We start from the raw sequence: 16018 nt of genomic DNA, 5'->3' as shown, positions 1-16018 counted from the left end.
AATATCTCGAAATATGTCCGTCAGGCCCCTTCCCTTGAGATAAATCTGCAAATATCTCGGAAACGAAGCGAGCTATGGCAAAATGTTAAGAGACCTTTTTTGTAGAGAATTAAGTTTCCTACTTTTTATGTTGTATGATACTTTTTGATCAGATGCGTAGTTCTCGAGATATATCCAGATATTTAAAAGTTCCGAAGCGGCACCAACATAATAGAGATACAGAAACACCGTGGCCCGTTACTTGGGGATAACTCTGCACTAGTGCGAGCCGCAAATGCCGCTTCCAGCTTAGCTGTGCAGAAGAAGAACAACAAGAAGAAGAAATATCTCGAAATATGTCCGTCAGCCCCTTCCCTTGAGATAAATCTGCAAATATCTCGGAAACGAAGCGAGCTATTGCAAAATGTTAAGAGACCTTTTTTGTAGAGAATTATGTTCCCTACAATTTACGTTCTATGATATTTTTTGATCAGAAGCGTAGTTTTCGAGATATATCGAGATATTTAAAAGATCCGAAGCCGCACAAACATAATAGAGATACAGAAACACCGTGGCCCCTTTCTTTGAGATAACTCTGCACTATTGCGACCTGCAAATGCCACTTCCAGCTTAGCTGTGCAGAAGAAGAACAACAAGAAGAAGAAATATCTCGAAATAGGTCCGTCCGGCCCCTTCCCTTGAGATAAATCTGCAAATATCTCGGAAACGAAGCGAGCTATGGCAAAATGTTAAGAGACCTTTTTTGTAGAGAATTAAGTTTCCTACTTTTTATGTTCAATGATATTTTTTGATCAGATGCGTAGTTCTCGAGATATATCGAGATATTTAAAAGATCCGAAGCCGCACAAACATAATAGAGATACAGAAACACCGTGGCCCCTTTCTTTGAGATAACTCTGCACTATTGCGACCTGCAATTGCCACTTCCAGCTTAGCTGTGCAGAAGAAGAACAACAAGAAGAAGAAATATCTCGAAATATGTCCGTCAGACCCCTTCCCTTGAGATAAATCTGCAAATATCTCGGAAACGAAGTGAGCTATTGCAAAATGTTAAGAGACCTTTTTTATAGAGAATTAAGTTTCCCACTTTTTATGTTTTATGATATTTTTTGATCAGATGCGTAGTTCTCGAGATATATCAAGATATTTAAAAGTTCCGAAGCCGCAACCAACATAATAGAGATACAGAAACACTGTGGCCCCTTTCTTTGAGATAACTCTGCACTACTGCGAGCTGCAAATGCCACTTCCAGCTTAGCTGTGCAGAAGAAGAACAACAAGAAGAAGAAATATCTCGAAATATGTCCGTCAGTCCCCTTCCCTTGAGATATATCTGCCAATATCTCGGAAACGAAGCGAGCTATGGCAAAATGTTAAGAGACCTTTTTTGTAGAGAATTAAGTTTCCTACAATTTATGTTCTATGATATTTTTTGATCAGAAGCGTAGTTTTCGAGATATATCCAGATATTTAAAAGTTCCGAAGCGGCACCAACATAATAGAGATACAGAAACACCGTGGCCCCTTACTTCGGGATAACTCTGCACTAGTGCGAGCCGCAAATGCCGCTTCCAGCTTAGCTGTGCAGAAGAAGAACAACAAGAAGAAGAAATATCTCGAAGTATGTCCGTCAGGCCCCTTCCCTCGAGATAAATCTGCAAATATCTCGGAAACGAAGCGAGCTATGGCAAAATGTTAAGAGACCTTTTGTGTAGAGAATTAAGTTTCCTACTTTTTACGTTCTATGATATTTTTTGATCAGATGCGTAGTTCTCGAGATATATCAAGATATTTAAAAGTTCCGAAGCCGCACCAACATAATAGAGATACAGAAACACCGTGGCCCCTTTCTTTGAGATAACTCTGCACTATTGCGAGCTGGAAATGCCACTTCCAGTTTAGCTGTGCAGAAGAAGAACAACAAGAAGAAGAAATATCTCGAAATATGTCCGTCAGGCCCCTTCCCTTGAGATATATCTGCAAATATCTCGGAAACGAAGCGAGCTATGGCAAAATGTTAAGAGACCTTTTTTGTAGAGAATTATGTTTCCTACAATTTATGTTGTATGATATTTTTTGATCAGAAGCGTAGTTTTCGAGATATATAGAGATATTTAAAAGTTCCGAAGCCGCACCAACATAATAGAGATACAGAAACACCGTAGCCCCTTTCTTTGAGGTAACTCTGCGCTATTGCGAGCTGCAAATGCCACTTCGAGCGTAGCTGTGCAGAAGAAGAACAACAAGAAGAAGAAATATCTCGAAATATGTCCGTCAGCCCCTTCCCTTGAGATAAATCTGCAAATATCTCGGAAACGAAGCGAGCTATTGCAAAATGTTAAGAGACCTTTTTTGTAGAGAATTATGTTCCCTACAATTTACGTTCTATGATATTTTTTGATCAGAAGCGTAGTTTTCGAGATATATCGAGATATTTAAAAGATCCGAAGCCGCACAAACATAATAGAGATACAGAAACACCGTGGCCCCTTTCTTTGAGATAACTCTGCACTATTGCGACCTGCAAATGCCACTTCCAGCTTAGCTGTGCAGAAGAACAACAAGAAGAAGAAATATCTCGAAGTATGTCCGTCAGATCCCTTCCCTTGAGATAAATCTGCAAATATCTCGGAAACGAAGTGAGCTATGGCAAAATGTTAAGAGACCTTTTTTATAGAGAATTAAGTTTCCTACTTTTTATGTTCAATGATATTTTTTGATCAGATGCGTAGTTCTCGAGATATATCAAGATATTTAAAAGTTCCGAAGCCGCAACCAACATAATAGAGATACAGAAACACTGTGACCCCTTTCTTTGAGATAACTCTGCACTACTGCGAGCTGCAAATGCCACTTCCAGCTTAGCTGTGCAGAAGAAGAACAACAAGAAGAAGAAATATCTCGAAATATGTCCGTCAGTCCCCTTCCCTTGAGATAAATCTGCAAATATCTCGGAAACGAAGCGAGCTATGGCAAAATGTTAAGAGACCGTTTTTGTAGAGAATTAAGTTTCCTACTTTTTATGTTCTATGATATTTTTCGATCAGATGCGTAGTTCTCGAGATATATCAAGATATTTAAAAGTTCCGAAGCCGCACCAACATAATAGAGATACAGAAACACCGTGGCCCCTTTCTTTGAGATAACTCTGCACTATTGCGAGCTGGAAATGCCACTTCCTGTTTAGCTGTGCAGAAGAAGAATAACAAGAAGAAGAAATATCCCGAAATATGTCCGTCAGGACCCTTCCCTTGAGATAAATCTGCAAATATCCCGGAAACGAAGCAAGCTATGGCAAAATGTTAAGAGACCTTTTTTGTAGAGAATTATGTTTCCTACAATTTATGTTCTATGATATTTTTTGATCAGAAGCGTAGTTTTCGAGATATAGCGAGATATTTAAAAGTTCCGAAGCCGCACCAACATAATAGAGATACAGAAACACCGTGGCCCCTTACTTCGGGATAACTCTGCACTATTGCGAGCTGGAAATGCCACTTCCAGTTTAGCTGTGCAGAAGAAGAACAACTAGAAGAAGAAACATCTCGAAATATGTCCGTCAGGACCCTTCCCTTGAGATAAATCCGCAAATATCTCGGAAACGAAGCGAGCTATGGCAAAACGTTAAGAGACCTTGTTTGTAGAGAATTATGTTTCCTACAATTTATGTTCTATGCTTTTTTGATCAGAAGCGTAGTTTTCGAGATATATCGAGATATTTAAAAGTTCCGAAGCCGCACCAACATAATAGAGATACAGAAACACCGTGGCCCCTTTCTTTGAGATAACTCTGCACTATTGCGAGCTGCAAATGCCACTTCCAGCTTAGCTGTGCAGGAGAAGAACAACAAGAAGAAGAAATATCTCGAAATATGTCCGTCAGGCCCCTTCCCTTGAGATAAATCTGCAAATATCTCAGAAACGAAGCGACCAATGCAAAATGTTAAGAGACCTTTTTTGTAGAGAATTAAGTTTCCTACTTTTTACGTTCTATGATATTTTTCGATCAGATGCGTAGTTCTCGAGATATATCACGATATTTAAAAGTTCCGAAGCCGCACCAACATAATAGAGATACAGAAACACCGTGGCCCCTTTCTTTGAGGTAACTCTGCGCTATTGCGAGCTGTAAATGCCACTTCGAGCGTAACTGTGCAGAAGAAGAACAACAAGAAGAAGAAATATCTCGAAATATGTCCGTCAGCCCCTTCCCTTGAGATAAATCTGCAAATATCTCGGAAACGAAGCGAGCTATTGCAAAATGTTAAGAGACCTTTTTTGTAGAGAATTATGTTCCCTACAATTTACGTTCTATGATATTTTTTGATCAGAAGCGTAGTTTTCGAGATATATCGAGATATTTAAAAGATCCGAAGCCGCACAAACATAATAGAGATACAGAAACACCGTGGCCCCTTTCTTTGAGATAACTCTGCACTATTGCGACCTGCAAATGCCACTTCCAGCTTAGCTGTGCAGAAGAAGAACAACAAGAAGAAGAAATATCTCGAAGTATGTCCGTCAGATCCCTTCCCTTGAGATAAATCTGCAAATATCTCGGAAACGAAGTGAGCTATGGCAAAATGTTAAGAGACCTTTTTTATAGAGAATTAAGTTTCCTACTTTTTATGTTCAATGATATTTTTTGATCAGATGCGTAGTTCTCGAGATATATCAAGATATTTAAAAGTTCCGAAGCCGCAACCAACATAATAGAGATACAGAAACACTGTGGCCCCTTTCTTTGAGATAACTCTGCACTACTGCGAGCTGCAAATGCCACTTCCAGCTTAGCTGTGCAGAAGAAGAACAACAAGAAGAAGAAATATCTCGAAATATGTCCGTCAGTCCCCTTCCCTTGAGATAAATCTGCAAATATCTCGGAAACGAAGCGAGCTATGGCAAAATGTTAAGAGACCTTTTTTGTAGGGAATTAAGTTTCCTACTTTTTATGTTCTATGATATTTTTCGATCAGATGCGTAGTTCTCGAGATATATCAAGATATTTAAAAGTTCCGAAGCCGCACCAACATAATAGAGATACAGAAACACCGTGGCCCCTTTCTTTGAGATAACTCTGCACTATTGCGAGCTGGAAATGCCACTTCCTGTTTAGCTGTGCAGAAGAAGAATAACAAGAAGAAGAAATATCCCGAAATATGTCCGTCAGGACCCTTCCCTTGAGATAAATCTGCAAATATCTCGGAAACGAAGCGAGCTATGGCAAAATGTTAAGAGACCTTTTTTGTAGAGAATTATGTTTCCTACAATTTATGTTCTATGATATTTTTTGATCAGAAGCGTAGTTTTCGAGATATAGCGAGATATTTAAAAGTTCCGAAGCCGCACCAACATAATAGAGATACAGAAACACCGTGGCCCCTTACTTCGGGATAACTCTGCACTATTGCGAGCTGGAAATGCCACTTCCAGTTTAGCTGTGCAGAAGAAGAACAACTAGAAGAAGAAACATCTCGAAATATGTCCGTCAGGACCCTTCCCTTGAGATAAATCCGCAAATATCTCGGAAACGAAGCGAGCTATGGCAAAACGTTAAGAGACCTTGTTTGTAGAGAATTATGTTTCCTACAATTTATGTTCTATGATATTTTTTGATCAGAAGCGTAGTTTTCGAGATATATCGAGATATTTAAAAGTTCCGAAGCCGCACCAACATAATAGAGATACAGAAACACCGTGGCCCCTTTCTTTGAGATAACTCTGCACTATTGCGAGCTGCAAATGCCACTTCCAGCTTAGCTGTGCAGAAGAAGAACAACAAGAAGAAGAAATATCTCGAAATATGTCCGTCAGGCCCCTTCCCTTGAGATAAATCTGCAAATATCTCGGAAACGAAGCGAGCTATGGCAAAATGTTAAGAGACCTTTTTTGTAGAGAATTAAGTTTCCTACTTTTTATGTTCTATGATATTTTTTGATCAGATGCGTAGTTCTCGAGATATATCAAGATATTTAAAAGTTCCGAAGCCGCACCAACATAATAGAGATACAGAAACACCGTGGCCCCTTTCTTTGAGATAACTCTGCACTATTGCGAGCTGCAAATGCCACTTCCAGCTTAGCTGTGCAGAAGAAGAACAACAAGAAGAAGAAATATCTCGAAATATGTCCGTCAGGCCCCTTCCCTTGAGATATATCTGCAAATATCTCGGAAACGAAGCGAGCTATGGCAAAATGTTAAGAGACCTTTTTTGTAGAGAATTAAGTTTCCTACTTTTTATGCTCAATGATATTTTTTGATCAGATGCGTAGTTCTCGAGATATATCCAGATATTTAAAAGTTCCGAAGCGGCACCAACATAATAGAGATACAGAAACACCGTGGCCCGTTACTTGGGGATAACTCTGCACTAGTGCGAGCCGCAAATGCCGCTTCCAGCTTAGCTGTGCAGAAGAAGAACAACAAGAAGAAGAAATATCTCGAAATATGTCCGTCAGGCCCCTTCCCTCGAGATAAATCTGCAAATATCTCGGAAACGAAGCGAGCTATGGCAAAATGTTAAGAGACCTTTTTTGTAGAGAATTAAGTTTCCTACTTTTTACGTTCTATGATATTTTTCGATCAGATGCGTAGTTCTCGAGATATATCACGATATTTAAAAGTTCCGAAGCCGCACCAACATAATAGAGATACAGAAACACCGTGGCCCCTTTCTTTGAGGTAACTCTGCGCTATTGCGAGCTGCAAATGCCACTTCGAGCGTAGCTGTGCAGAAGAAGAACAACAAGAAGAAGAAATATCTCGAAATATGTCCGTCAGCCCCTTCCCTTGAGATAAATCTGCAAATATCTCGGAAACGAAGCGAGCTATTGCAAAATGTTAAGAGACCTTTTTTGTAGAGAATTATGTTCCCTACAATTTACGTTCTATGATATTTTTTGATCAGAAGCGTAGTTTTCGAGATATATCGAGATATTTAAAAGATCCGAAGCCGCACAAACATAATAGAGATACAGAAACACCGTGGCCCCTTTCTTTGAGATAACTCTGCACTATTGCGACCTGCAAATGCCACTTCCAGCTTAGCTGTGCAGAAGAAGAACAACAAGAAGAAGAAATATCTCGAAGTATGTCCGTCAGATCCCTTCCCTTGAGATAAATCTGCAAATATCTCGGAAACGAAGTGAGCTATGGCAAAATGTTAAGAGACCTTTTTTATAGAGAATTAAGTTTCCTACTTTTTATGTTCAATGATATTTTTTGATCAGATGCGTAGTTCTCGAGATATATCAAGATATTTAAAAGTTCCGAAGCCGCAACCAACATAATAGAGATACAGAAACACTGTGGCCCCTTCCTTTGAGATAACTCTGCACTACTGCGAGCTGCAAATGCCACTTCCAGCTTAGCTGTGCAGAAGAAGAACAACTAGAAGAAGAAACATCTCGAAATATGTCCGTCAGGACCCTTCCCTTGAGATAAATCCGCAAATATCTCGGAAACGAAGCGAGCTATGGCAAAACGTTAAGAGACCTTGTTTGTAGAGAATTATGTTTCCTACAATTTATGTTCTATGATATTTTTTGATCAGAAGCGTAGTTTTCGAGATATATCGAGATATTTAAAAGTTCCGAAGCCGCACCAACATAATAGAGATACAGAAACACCGTGGCCCCTTTCTTTGAGATAACTCTGCACTATTGCGAGCTGCAAATGCCACTTCCAGCTTAGCTGTGCAGAAGAAGAACAACAAGAAGAAGAAATATCTCGAAATATGTCCGTCAGGCCCCTTCCCTTGAGATAAATCTGCAAATATCTCGGAAACGAAGCGAGCTATGGCAAAATGTTAAGAGACCTTTTTTGTAGAGAATTAAGTTTCCTACTTTTTATGTTCTATGATATTTTTTGATCAGATGCGTAGTTCTCGAGATATATCAAGATATTTAAAAGTTCCGAAGCCGCACCAACATAATAGAGATACAGAAACACCGTGGCCCCTTTCTTTGAGATAACTCTGCACTATTGCGAGCTGCAAATGCCACTTCCAGCTTAGCTGTGCAGAAGAAGAACAACAAGAAGAAGAAATATCTCGAAATATGTCCGTCAGGCCCCTTCCCTTGAGATATATCAGCAAATATCTCGGAAACGAAGCGAGCTATGGCAAAATGTTAAGAGACCTTTTTTGTAGAGAATTAAGTTTCCTACTTTTTATGCTCAATGATATTTTTTGATCAGATGCGTAGTTCTCGAGATATATCCATATATTTAAAAGTTCCGAAGCGGCACCAACATAATAGAGATACAGAAACACCGTGGCCCGTTACTTGGGGATAACTCTGCACTAGTGCGAGCCGCAAATGCCGCTTCCAGCTTAGCTGTGCAGAAGAAGAACAACAAGAAGAAGAAATATCTCGAAATATGTCCGTCAGGCCCCTTCCCTCGAGATAAATCTGCAAATATCTCGGAAACGAAGCGAGCTATGGCAAAATGTTAAGAGACCTTTTTTGTAGAGAATTAAGTTTCCTACTTTTTACGTTCTATGATATTTTTCGATCAGATGCGTAGTTCTCGAGATATATCACGATATTTAAAAGTTCCGAAGCCGCACAAACATAATAGAGATACAGAAACACCGTGGCCCCTTTCTTTGAGATAACTCTGCACTATTGCGACCTGCAAATGCCACTTCCAGCTTAGCTGTGCAGAAGAAGAACAACAAGAAGAAGAAATATCTCGAAGTATGTCCGTCAGATCCCTTCCCTTGAGATAAATCTGCAAATATCTCGGAAACGAAGTGAGCTATGGCAAAATGTTAAGAGACCTTTTTTATAGAGAATTAAGTTTCCTACTTTTTATGTTCAATGATATTTTTTGATCAGATGCGTAGTTCTCGAGATATATCAAGATATTTAAAAGTTCCGAAGCCGCAACCAACATAATAGAGATACAGAAACACTGTGACCCCTTTCTTTGAGATAACTCTGCACTACTGCGAGCTGCAAATGCCACTTCCAGCTTAGCTGTGCAGAAGAAGAACAACAAGAAGAAGAAATATCTCGAAATATGTCCGTCAGTCCCCTTCCCTTGAGATAAATCTGCAAATATCTCGGAAACGAAGCGAGCTATGGCAAAATGTTAAGAGACCGTTTTTGTAGAGAATTAAGTTTCCTACTTTTTATGTTCTATGATATTTTTCGATCAGATGCGTAGTTCTCGAGATATATCAAGATATTTAAAAGTTCCGAAGCCGCACCAACATAATAGAGATACAGAAACACCGTGGCCCCTTTCTTTGAGATAACTCTGCACTATTGCGAGCTGGAAATGCCACTTCCTGTTTAGCTGTGCAGAAGAAGAATAACAAGAAGAAGAAATATCCCGAAATATGTCCGTCAGGACCCTTCCCTTGAGATAAATCTGCAAATATCTCGGAAACGAAGCAAGCTATGGCAAAATGTTAAGAGACCTTTTTTGTAGAGAATTATGTTTCCTACAATTTATGTTCTATGATATTTTTTGATCAGAAGCGTAGTTTTCGAGATATAGCGAGATATTTAAAAGTTCCGAAGCCGCACCAACATAATAGAGATACAGAAACACCGTGGCCCCTTACTTCGGGATAACTCTGCACTATTGCGAGCTGGAAATGCCACTTCCAGTTTAGCTGTGCAGAAGAAGAACAACTAGAAGAAGAAACATCTCGAAATATGTCCGTCAGGACCCTTCCCTTGAGATAAATCCGCAAATATCTCGGAAACGAAGCGAGCTATGGCAAAACGTTAAGAGACCTTGTTTGTAGAGAATTATGTTTCCTACAATTTATGTTCTATGCTTTTTTGATCAGAAGCGTAGTTTTCGAGATATATCGAGATATTTAAAAGTTCCGAAGCCGCACCAACATAATAGAGATACAGAAACACCGTGGCCCCTTTCTTTGAGATAACTCTGCACTATTGCGAGCTGCAAATGCCACTTCCAGCTTAGCTGTGCAGGAGAAGAACAACAAGAAGAAGAAATATCTCGAAATATGTCCGTCAGGCCCCTTCCCTTGAGATAAATCTGCAAATATCTCAGAAACGAAGCGACCAATGCAAAATGTTAAGAGACCTTTTTTGTAGAGAATTAAGTTTCCTACTTTTTACGTTCTATGATATTTTTCGATCAGATGCGTAGTTCTCGAGATATATCACGATATTTAAAAGTTCCGAAGCCGCACCAACATAATAGAGATACAGAAACACCGTGGCCCCTTTCTTTGAGGTAACTCTGCGCTATTGCGAGCTGTAAATGCCACTTCGAGCGTAACTGTGCAGAAGAAGAACAACAAGAAGAAGAAATATCTCGAAATATGTCCGTCAGCCCCTTCCCTTGAGATAAATCTGCAAATATCTCGGAAACGAAGCGAGCTATTGCAAAATGTTAAGAGACCTTTTTTGTAGAGAATTATGTTCCCTACAATTTACGTTCTATGATATTTTTTGATCAGAAGCGTAGTTTTCGAGATATATCGAGATATTTAAAAGATCCGAAGCCGCACAAACATAATAGAGATACAGAAACACCGTGGCCCCTTTCTTTGAGATAACTCTGCACTATTGCGACCTGCAAATGCCACTTCCAGCTTAGCTGTGCAGAAGAAGAACAACAAGAAGAAGAAATATCTCGAAGTATGTCCGTCAGATCCCTTCCCTTGAGATAAATCTGCAAATATCTCGGAAACGAAGTGAGCTATGGCAAAATGTTAAGAGACCTTTTTTATAGAGAATTAAGTTTCCTACTTTTTATGTTCAATGATATTTTTCGATCAGATGCGTAGTTCTCGAGATATATCAAGATATTTAAAAGTTCCGAAGCCGCACCAACATAATAGAGATACAGAAACACCGTGGCCCCTTTCTTTGAGATAGCTCTGCACTATTGCGAGCTGGAAATGCCACTTCCTGTTTAGCTGTGCAGAAGAAGAATAACAAGAAGAAGAAATATCCCGAAATATGTCCGTCAGGACCCTTCCCTTGAGATAAATCTGCAAATATCTCGGAAACGAAGCGAGCTATGGCAAAATGTTAAGAGACCTTTTTTGTAGAGAATTATGTTTCCTACAATTTATGTTCTATGATATTTTTTGATCAGAAGCGTAGTTTTCGAGATATAGCGAGATATTTAAAAGTTCCGAAGCCGCACCAACATAATAGAGATACAGAAACACCGTGGCCCCTTACTTCGGGATAACTCTGCACTATTGCGAGCTGGAAATGCCACTTCCAGTTTAGCTGTGCAGAAGAAGAAGAACTAGAAGAAGAAACATCTCGAAATATGTCCGTCAGGACCCTTCCCTTGAGATAAATCCGCAAATATCTCGGAAACGAAGCGAGCTATGGCAAAACGTTAAGAGACCTTGTTTGTAGAGAATTATGTTTCCTATAATTTATGTTCTATGATATTTTTTGATCAGAAGCGTAGTTTTCGAGATATATCGAGATATTTAAAAGTTCCGAAGCCGCACCAACATAATAGAGATACAGAAACACCGTGGCCCCTTTCTTTGAGATAACTCTGCACTATTGCGAGCTGCAAATGCCACTTCCAGCTTAGCTGTGCAGAAGAAGAACAACAAGAAGAAGAAATATCTCGAAATATGTCCGTCAGGCCTCTTCCCTTGAGATAAATCTGCAAATATCTCGGAAACGAAGCGAGCTATGGCAAAATGTTAAGAGACCTTTTTTGTAGAGAATTAAGTTTCCTACTTTTTATGTTCTATGATATTTTTTGATCAGATGCGTAGTTCTCGAGATATATCAAGATATTTAAAAGTTCCGAAGCCGCACCAACATAATAGAGATACAGAAACACCGTGGCCCCTTTCTTTGAGATAACTCTGCACTATTGCGAGCTGCAAATGCCACTTCCAGCTTAGCTGTGCAGAAGAAGAACAACAAGAAGAAGAAATATCTCGAAATATGTCCGTCAGGCCCCTTCCCTTGAGATATATCTGCAAATATCTCGGAAACGAAGCGAGCTATGGCAAAATGTTAAGAGACCTTTTTTGTAGAGAATTAAGTTTCCTACTTTTTATGCTCAATGATATTTTTTGATCAGATGCGTAGTTCTCGAGATATATCCAGATATTTAAAAGTTCCGAAGCGGCACCAACATAATAGAGATACAGAAACACCGTGGCCCGTTACTTGGGGATAACTCTGCACTAGTGCGAGCCGCAAATGCCGCTTCCAGCTTAGCTGTGCAGAAGAAGAACAACAAGAAGAAGAAATATCTCTAAATATGTCCGTCAGGCCCCTTCCCTCGAGATAAATGTGCAAATATCTCGGAAACGAAGCGAGCTATGGCAAAATGTTAAGAGACCTTTTTTGTAGAGAATTAAGTTTCCTACTTTTTACGTTCTATGATATTTTTCGATCAGATGCGTAGTTCTCGAGATATATCACGATATTTAAAAGTTCCGAAGCCGCACCAACATAATAGAGATACAGAAACACCGTGGCCCCTTTCTTTGAGGTAACTCTGCGCTATTGCGAGCTGCAAATGCCACTTCGAGCGTAGCTGTGCAGAAGAAGAACAACAAGAAGAAGAAATATCTCGAAATATGTCCGTCAGCCCCTTCCCTTGAGATAAATCTGCAAATATCTCGGAAACGAAGCGAGCTATTGCAAAATGTTAAGAGACCTTTTTTGTAGAGAATTATGTTCCCTACAATTTACGTTCTATGATATTTTTTGATCAGAAGCGTAGTTTTCGAGATATATCGAGATATTTAATAGATCCGAAGCCGCACAAACATAATAGAGATACAGAAACACCGTGGCCCCTTTCTTTGAGATAACTCTGCACTATTGCGACCTGCAAATGCCACTTCCAGCTTAGCTGTGCAGAAGAAGAACAACAAGAAGAAGAAATATCTCGAAGTATGTCCGTCAGATCCCTTCCCTTGAGATAAATCTGCAAATATCTCGGAAACGAAGTGAGCTATGGCAAAATGTTAAGAGACCTTTTTTATAGAGAATTAAGTTTCCTACTTTTTATGTTCAATGATATTTTTTGATCAGATGCGTAGTTCTCGAGATATATCAAGATATTTAAAAGTTCCGAAGCCGCAACCAACATAATAGAGATACAGAAACACTGTGGCCCCTTCCTTTGAGATAACTCTGCACTACTGCGAGCTGCAAATGCCACTTCCAGCTTAGCTGTGCAGAAGAAGAACAACTAGAAGAAGAAACATCTCGAAATATGTCCGTCAGGACCCTTCCCTTGAGATAAATCCGCAAATATCTCGGAAACGAAGCGAGCTATGGCAAAACGTTAAGAGACCTTGTTTGTAGAGAATTATGTTTCCTACAATTTATGTTCTATGATATTTTTTGATCAGAAGCGTAGTTTTCGAGATATATCGAGATATTTAAAAGTTCCGAAGCCGCACCAACATAATAGAGATACAGAAACACCGTGGCCCCTTTCTTTGAGATAACTCTGCACTATTGCGAGCTGCAAATGCCACTTCCAGCTTAGCTGTGCAGAAGAAGAACAACAAGAAGAAGAAATATCTCGAAATATGTCCGTCAGGCCCCTTCCCTTGAGATAAATCTGCAAATATCTCGGAAACGAAGCGAGCTATGGCAAAATGTTAAGAGACCTTTTTTGTAGAGAATTAAGTTTCCTACTTTTTATGTTCTATGATATTTTTTGATCAGATGCGTAGTTCTCGAGATATATCAAGATATTTAAAAGTTCCGAAGCCGCACCAACATAATAGAGATACAGAAACACCGTGGCCCCTTTCTTTGAGATAACTCTGCACTATTGCGAGCTGCAAATGCCACTTCCAGCTTAGCTGTGCAGAAGAAGAACAACAAGAAGAAGAAATATCTCGAAATATGTCCGTCAGGCCCCTTCCCTTGAGATATATCTGCAAATATCTCGGAAACGAAGCGAGCTATGGCAAAATGTTAAGAGACCTTTTTTGTAGAGAATTAAGTTTCCTACTTTTTATGCTCAATGATATTTTTTGATCAGATGCGTAGTTCTCGAGATATATCCAGATATTTAAAAGTTCCGAAGCGGCACCAACATAATAGAGATACAGAAACACCGTGGCCCGTTACTTGGGGATAACTCTGCACTAGTGCGAGCCGCAAATGCCGCTTCCAGCTTAGCTGTGCAGAAGAAGAACAACAAGAAGAAGAAATATCTCGAAATATGTCCGTCAGGCCCCTTCCCTCGAGATAAATCTGCAAATATCTCGGAAACGAAGCGAGCTATGGCAAAATGTTAAGAGACCTTTTTTGTAGAGAATTAAGTTTCCTACTTTTTACGTTCTATGATATTTTTCGATCAGATGCGTAGTTCTCGAGATATATCACGATATTTAAAAGTTCCGAAGCCGCACCAACATAATAGAGATACAGAAACACCGTGGCCCCTTTCTTTGAGGTAACTCTGCGCTATTGCGAGCTGCAAATGCCACTTCGAGCGTAGCTGTGCAGAAGAAGAACAACAAGAAGAAGAAATATCTCGAAATATGTCCGTCAGCCCCTTCCCTTGAGATAAATCTGCAAATATCTCGGAAACGAAGCGAGCTATTGCAAAATGTTAAGAGACCTTTTTTGTAGAGAATTATGTTCCCTACAATTTACGTTCTATGATATTTTTTGATCAGAAGCGTAGTTTTCGAGATATATCGAGATATTTAAAAGATCCGAAGCCGCACAAACATAATAGAGATACAGAAACACCGTGGCCCCTTTCTTTGAGATAACTCTGCACTATTGCGACCTGCAAATGCCACTTCCAGCTTAGCTGTGCAGAAGAAGAACAACAAGAAGAAGAAATATCTCGAAGTATGTCCGTCAGATCCCTTCCCTTGAGATAAATCTGCAAATATCTCGGAAACGAAGTGAGCTATGGCAAAATGTTAAGAGACCTTTTTTATAGAGAATTAAGTTTCCTACTTTTTATGTTCAATGATATTTTTTGATCAGATGCGTAGTTCTCGAGATATATCAAGATATTTAAAAGTTCCGAAGCCGCAACCAACATAATAGAGATACAGAAACACTGTGGCCCCTTCCTTTGAGATAACTCTGCACTACTGCGAGCTGCAAATGCCACTTCCAGCTTAGCTGTGCAGAAGAAGAACAACAAGAAGAAGAAATATCTCGAAATATGTCCGTCAGTCCCCTTCCCTTGAGATAAATCTGCAAATATCTCGGAAACGAAGCGAGCTATGGCAAAATGTTAAGAGACCTTTTTTGTAGAGAATTAAGTTTCCTACTTTTTATGTTCTATGATATTTTTCGATCAGATGCGTAGTTCTCGAGATATATCAAGATATTTAAAAGTTCCGAAGCCGCACCAACATAATAGAGATACAGAAACACCGTGGCCCCTTTCTTTGAGATAACTCTGCACTATTGCGAGCTGGAAATGCCACTTCCAGTTTAGCTGTGCAGAAGAAGAACAACTAGAAGAAGAAACATCTCGAAATATGTCCGTCAGGACCCTTCCCTTGAGATAAATCCGCAAATATCTCGGAAACGAAGCGAGCTATGGCAAAACGTTAAGAGACCTTGTTTGTAGAGAATTATGTTTCCTACAATTTATGTTCTATGATATTTTTTGATCAGAAGCGTAGTTTTCGAGATATATCGAGATATTTAAAAGTTCCGAAGCCGCACCAACATAATAGAGATACAGAAACACCGTGGCCCCTTTCTTTGAGATAACTCTGCACTATTGCGAGCTGCAAATGCCACTTCCAGCTTAGCTGTGCAGAAGAAGAACAACAAGAAGAAGAAATATCTCGAAATATGTCCGTCAGGCCCCTTCCCTTGAGATAAATCTGCAAATATCTCGGAAACGAAGCGAGCTATGGCAAAATGTTAAGAGACCTTTTTTGTAGAGAATTAAGTTTCCTACTTTTTATGTTCTATGATATTTTTTGATCAGATGCGTAGTTCTCGAGATATATCAAGATATTTAAAAGTTCCGAAGCCGCACCAACATAATAGATATACAGAAACACCGTGGCCCCTTTCTTTGAGAT

Source organism: Osmia lignaria, unplaced genomic scaffold, assembly GCF_051020975.1.
Source record: "Osmia lignaria lignaria isolate PbOS001 unplaced genomic scaffold, iyOsmLign1 scaffold0013, whole genome shotgun sequence".
Classification (NCBI taxonomy): domain Eukaryota; kingdom Metazoa; phylum Arthropoda; class Insecta; order Hymenoptera; family Megachilidae; genus Osmia; species Osmia lignaria.
Note: the sequence above shows the minus strand (reverse complement) of the source record.